Here is a 5,911-nt window from a genome sequence, read left to right as displayed (position 1 = left end):
TATTTTTTGGTTTAGTTAACTACGAAAAAACTCCAGCATGTTAGCGTCCTGATTTAGTATTGTTTGTGCAAACATTTGTATCTTTAAAATTTGTTTGGTTTCTATTAAATTCTCACATTTTTACTTAAATCGTGTACTTTATATCAAATAATATTGTTCTTAAATATTTAAATTCTGCATTATTGGATAAGATTATCGCTTTAAATTTATCCTTCTGTTTTGTGCGTGGGTACTGTTTTTGTCTCGTATTTTTCAGAATTGTCTTACTATTCGATTCGCTGCTGCTGAAGTTTCAACAAGCTGGTGAGGTGGTTCAATGAGGTGGTTCAAGTTTTGCCCTAGCTCCGAATGAGGTTGTTCAAGTTTTGCTGAAGCTCCGAATGAGGTTGTTCAAGTTTTGCCGAAGCTCCGAATGAGGTTGTTCAAGTTTTGCCGAAGCTCCGAATGAGGTTGTTCAAGTTTTGCCGAAGCTCCGAATGAGGTGGTTCAAGTTTTGCCGAAGCTCCGAATGAGGTGGTTCAAGTTTTGCCGAAGCTCCGAATGAGGTTGTTCAAGTTTTGCCTAAGCTCCGAATGAGGTGGTTCAAGTTTTGCCTAAGCTCCGAATGAGGTGGTTCAAGTTTTGCCGAAGCTCCGAATGAGGTGGTTCAAGTTTTGCCGAAGCTCCGAATGAGGTGGTTCAAGTTTTGCCGAAGCTCCGAATGAGGTGGTTCAAGTTTTGCCGAAGCTCCGAATGAGGTGGTTCAAGTTTTGCCGAAACTCCGAATGAGGTGGTTCAAGTTTTGCCGAAGCTCCGAATGAGGTGGTTCAAGTTTTGCCGAAGCTCCGAATGAGGTGGTTCAAGTTTTGCCGAAGCTCCGAATGAGGTGGTTCAAGTTTTGCCCAAACTCCGAATGAGGTGGTTCAAGTTTTGCCGAAGCTCCGAATGAGGTTGTTCAAGTTTTGCCTAAGCTCCGAATGAGGTGGTTCAAGTTTTGCCTAAGCTCCGAATGAGGTGGTTCAAGTTTTGCCGAAGCTCCGAATGAGGTGGTTCAAGTTTTGCCGAAGCTCCGAATGAGGTGGTTCAAGTTTTGCCGAAGCTCCGAATGAGGTGGTTCAAGTTTTGCCGAAGCTCCGAATGAGGTGGTTCAAGTTTTGCCGAAACTCCGAATGAGGTGGTTCAAGTTTTGCCGAAGCTCCGAATGAGGTGGTTCAAGTTTTGCCGAAGCTCCGAATGAGGTGGTTCAAGTTTTGCCGAAGCTCCGAATGAGGTGGTTCAAGTTTTGCCCAAACTCCGAATGAGGTGGTTCAAGTTTTGCCGAAGCTCCGAATGAGGTGGTTCAAGTTTTGCCGAAGCTCCGAATGAGGTGGTTCAAGTTTTGCCGAAGCTCCGAATGAGGTGGTTCAAGTTTTGCCCAAACTCCGAATGAGGTGGTTCAAGTTTTGCCGAAGCTCCGAATGAGGTGGCCCACAGTAATAACTTAAGGGATTGTGATGCAAAAAGCAAAAAAAGGTGAAATGTAAATTTTAAAAATTAATTAAAAATTATCAAACAAAGATGTTTTTTAAGGTTTTACTCTAGTGTAAAAAATCAAAATTTTAAGTTGATTTTTGTACAAGTTGCACCCTGTTTTTCCTGTGAAATCAAAATCTAGACAGTTCAAAAATTGAGAACGAAAATAACATATTTTAACCTGTAATTGAGGGAGGGAGGGTAAGAGGCAACTTAAAGTATAAACAAAAGCAACAGGTGGCTAGGTAATAGAATTATTTAGCTACTGAAAACTTCGAAATTTGCCTAAAATGAATGCAGAGCCCTGATGGCTCAGTGGACAGTGTTCGCCTTCCCATGAGTTGAACCGGGTTCGAATTTCAGCGATGGCTGATCGATACGTATTCCGCATCCGGCTTGCACTGACCTCGGTGCTGACGTAAAATATCCCGAGTGGTAGACGGATCATGGGTTAAAAATCGCTTTACTGTCTGCCTAACCGTAAAAAGTTTTGATGGTTTTCCTCTCCATGAAACACAAATGCAGTTAATTATATTGAAAGTCCTCCTGGAGTTCCCTTGTCTTCTGGTTTGTGTTTAAGTGTGCAAGGCTACGGAGGTGAGCAATAATAGTCATAAATCCAGAAATGGGTCTGTTGTTCAATGCCGGTTGCGCAATTTTTCTGTAAGAGTTTGTGGAGCAAGGAAGGACAAAAACATTAGTTTAATAATGAAACTCAAACTTATTTCCTTTTTTTTAATTAAATGTTAACATCGATATCATGGACGGCGAGATCTGCCTACACGCAGCGGTGCTGGATCAAGAATGAATGCTAAATAGATTGTTCTATGGAAAAGAGTTATCAATTCCCCGTCTGGACTCTATGGCATCGTGGATACCGGGGCTTAAGATAATGTTAACGTCTTTAGGGTCGTATTAAGTTTATACATAGTTGTCCGTAACTTTTCAATGAAGGTCACACTGATAGCAGAGCCTTCTTATGTCTGTATATTAAATAGTGGATATCTTTAAAAACGTTATGCAAAACATAAACTTTTTAAGCATTATGGATTCTTAACACTATAAACGTTCACGAGGAAGATTTTTTGGTCCTACGCTTTCGCCTGATTCATTGAACCAAATTGCCGACTTTTGGCAAATACGTGGCTCATTCGTTTTAAAACACAGATGAACGTGTTATGAAACGGAAATTTTCAATGCATTGAAAAAGTGTGAAATCCGAATCGGGAGTGGTAGACGGCCGTTCTGCTCCCTCTTCGAGTGTCACACTTGTTCAGCCGTTTTGGAACTTTTCCGTTCTTTCGACTACGTTGCCGTAAGAACCGGGGTGTCAAAAGAACTGGGTGGTCTTGGACTGCGATGCTAGCCCGCATGTCCGTGACCCTAAGTCTCTGAAGAACTCTGGCGCTTACAGCTGCATATATTTGACTGTTAAATAGAGCAGGAAAATTTTAGATAATTTAAAACGCTGAGGTGGGATAGAGTAAGGTCCTGTACTGTAACTAAAGGTTGCCAGTGCGTGCCCTGAAAAATCACCCAGCTAACGTTTTATCTTAGAAAGAGAACGTTTATAGTGCTTGAAATTTTTTAAATCTATAATATTTTCTGGTTAAAAGGGCAAAAACATAGCTGCTGGGTAAAATTAGTTAAGTGATAGAATGGTGCATTTCTAAAATGTTAACAATGGTATTATTCGAAATTTGAACTAAGCTTTAATCTAATTCTTAAGAATAACTTTGAAAGCCTTGAGATCTATCTGTACGAATAATTTTTTTGTTTCCGAAATTATTCATTTGAAAATCTAGCTCAAAAATATTTACGATGAAAATCACTAAATTTTTTAAACTTGTGCTCACATAGGGTTAAAAAATCTGAGGTATGTCGAAATTTCTTTAAAATGTCAGTCTTTGAAGAATAGTTTTAAGGATTTGGGGAGAATTGAGGCATTGGAAGGCGAACGATCTATCACCTGAGCCATCACGACTCTTGTTTACATATTGCTAAAGAGTTAACTAAAAGCCTTTTTTAGTATCACTACTTTGGAATATAGTTTAAAAGCATATTTTTTACGTTACTCTTTTAAACATTCATAACTATTAGTGATAATTATATAAAGTTCTGTACAGTCTTCTGTGATTAACTTTAAATTGTACTCATACACTGCGAAATGAATGTTAAATATAGCAAGTGCATTATTACTATTGTTTAATAACTTTTTTTCGGTTTAGAATGTTGGATTATTCTACCTCATTGGTTTCGATATGTGCATAGGTACTGCTTTTGTGTCTTGTATTTTTCAGGATGGACTGTCTTCTTGAAATGCTGGTGTTGAACAAGCCTCGGGGAACTAAAACTGCACAGCTTCGAATAAAAGCATTAGAAGAGTCTATGGAAAAACTGCGCTATTTTAAGATGGCTTCTCACACCAAGAAAACTTTTCAATAGTTGGTGAGACCACGATTTTTCTCTTCTCTCTCTCTATTTAAAACAAAAAGTTTAATTTTTCTCAGACTGAATCTTTGCAATTTTGCAGATTCATGTGTCAGCGAAATCCTAAGGACATCTTGTTTGCAAATGAAATTAAGAACTGATTCATGGGTGCCCTCCCGATGAGGTATCTCAAGTTCCAATCCCCGGATGGTGCAGGCAAATTATTCTACCGGCACAGACCACAGTGCTGACATAAAATATCCTGAGTGTAGACGGATTGTGGGTTAAAATCTCTATACCGTCGGGCTAACCGTGGGAGGTTTTCCAGGTTTTCCTCTCCATGTAACGCAAATGCGGGTTAGTTGCTACAAAAATTCCTCCTTGAAGGCTTGTTTGGTCCAAGAGTTTCCTGGTCTTCTGGATTGGGTTCCATGGTGCAAGTTTATGGAGATGAACAGTAGTAGTTGTAAACCCAGAAATGAGTCTGCCGTCTAAGCCCGGTTGTACAATAAATTTATTTGATGGCACATATTACTGCACATAAAATAAACTGTTAACCAAGTTTCAGGGAATGGAAATTTACGTGGCTCCAACACCTGCAATGACATCCAAAACTTTCTATAAATTGTTGCTTACTTATAAAACGTTAAACTCTAGGCGGTTGTATTAATTTCATACATAGTTGACATACTGACTGTAACATTTTTTGTTGAAGGAGCGGGCGATAAAAATTAATGTAGAAAATTTGTTTTTTTAAAGAAAAGCTGTTAAATATAATTCTGTTAAATACTTCCAAGTTTATGTATTTCCAGAGCCTATACGTAAATAAAAAGTGTTGTTAAATGTAATGTGTGTTTTTTACTGTTAGAATAAAGTAGAGAAAAACTTTTGTGTCTACAGAATGAGGTTTTAAAGTGGGACCGGACCATGGATAACAGCAGTAATATTAGGAGTAATTGGTGGGAATAATCTACCAGCAGTGTATACAAACCATTTCTTCAGTTTTATCAAAAGTATATCTGGTAACATGGGCACTCATTTAAATTTTTTATGGATGTGTTGGCAAATCTAATTGATCTCGCAGAATATGTATTCAATCTAAAATAATCGACTAAACTTTCAGATGAACTAGGGATTTTATACATTTAGTAAGTCAGTCACCAAAGCTTTTACTGTCTTTGTTCTTTCAGCAAAGATTTTCAAACTTAGCCATTTTATTAACTGTAATATATATCTGTTCGAAACTAAAATATTTGAACCAAAATAAATTTTAGCAAACTTTTGTAAAATTTAAAAGTGTAATTACTACGTATTTATGTACTCTACGGTTATAGATGTGAGAAAAACTAGAAAAGTTGTAATAAAAGTGTTTTTATATATATATATAGTTAGCTACTTCAAATTTAGCCAATTGGTAGCAAATTTTGATACGGTGTAGTATTGTGTTGGGCAGTATTGTATAATTCTGATATTGTGTGTCTGACATTGTACTAAATTTTGTTCTATTGGTTTGTTGAAATAACTCAATTTTGTAATTTGTGTAAGACTTTTTATATAGTCTACAGATTCTATTTCTGTGTTTTGTAGTATATTAATTATAAATAAAAATGTTATACTTGCAATTTAGTTTTTGAGTTAGTTTTTTATTAGTTTGTGGTCGATTCTATATTTTCCTAGGCTTGATAAAAGTTAACTTTGAAATTTCCCAATAAGGGAATATAATTAAACTTCAATAAATTAATGTTACTTTTTTCAGATTCGAAGAGAATATATCAGCGAAAAGTATTTCTGTAGTATCTGCTTCAATGTCGTACAGCGCGCAAAATAAACTATTTCAAGTTGTAACTTTTCGTTCAAGTGATCGGATTTTCGAAAACTGAGTACAAATATTAATTGTTCAAAAGAATGACTTCAATAGCTAACAATATTTAACTATATTTAAGTATTAGGGGCTAAACTCGCTGCCGCTTACCAACCCCGATGATTTCTT

At 36.9% G+C, this 5,911-nt stretch overlaps 1 long non-coding RNA gene across 1 annotated transcript; it reads left to right on the top strand.

Moving 5' to 3' along the window:
* Positions 1 to 2,941: 2,941 nt before the first annotated feature.
* LOC147812689 (uncharacterized) lies at positions 2,942 to 4,835 on the top strand. The gene is made up of 2 exons (XR_015432310.1): positions 2,942 to 3,939; positions 4,025 to 4,835. It is a non-coding gene; the product is annotated as an uncharacterized LOC147812689 (long non-coding RNA).
* Positions 4,836 to 5,911: the final 1,076 nt, after the last annotated feature.

This window comes from Parasteatoda tepidariorum, chromosome 3 (assembly GCF_982258835.1).
Source record: "Parasteatoda tepidariorum strain Cologne lab strain chromosome 3, Ptep-v5.0, whole genome shotgun sequence".
Taxonomy (NCBI): domain Eukaryota; kingdom Metazoa; phylum Arthropoda; class Arachnida; order Araneae; family Theridiidae; genus Parasteatoda; species Parasteatoda tepidariorum.
The sequence above is the reverse complement of the archived record's forward strand: the minus strand, read 5'-3'. Positions and strand labels throughout refer to the sequence as shown.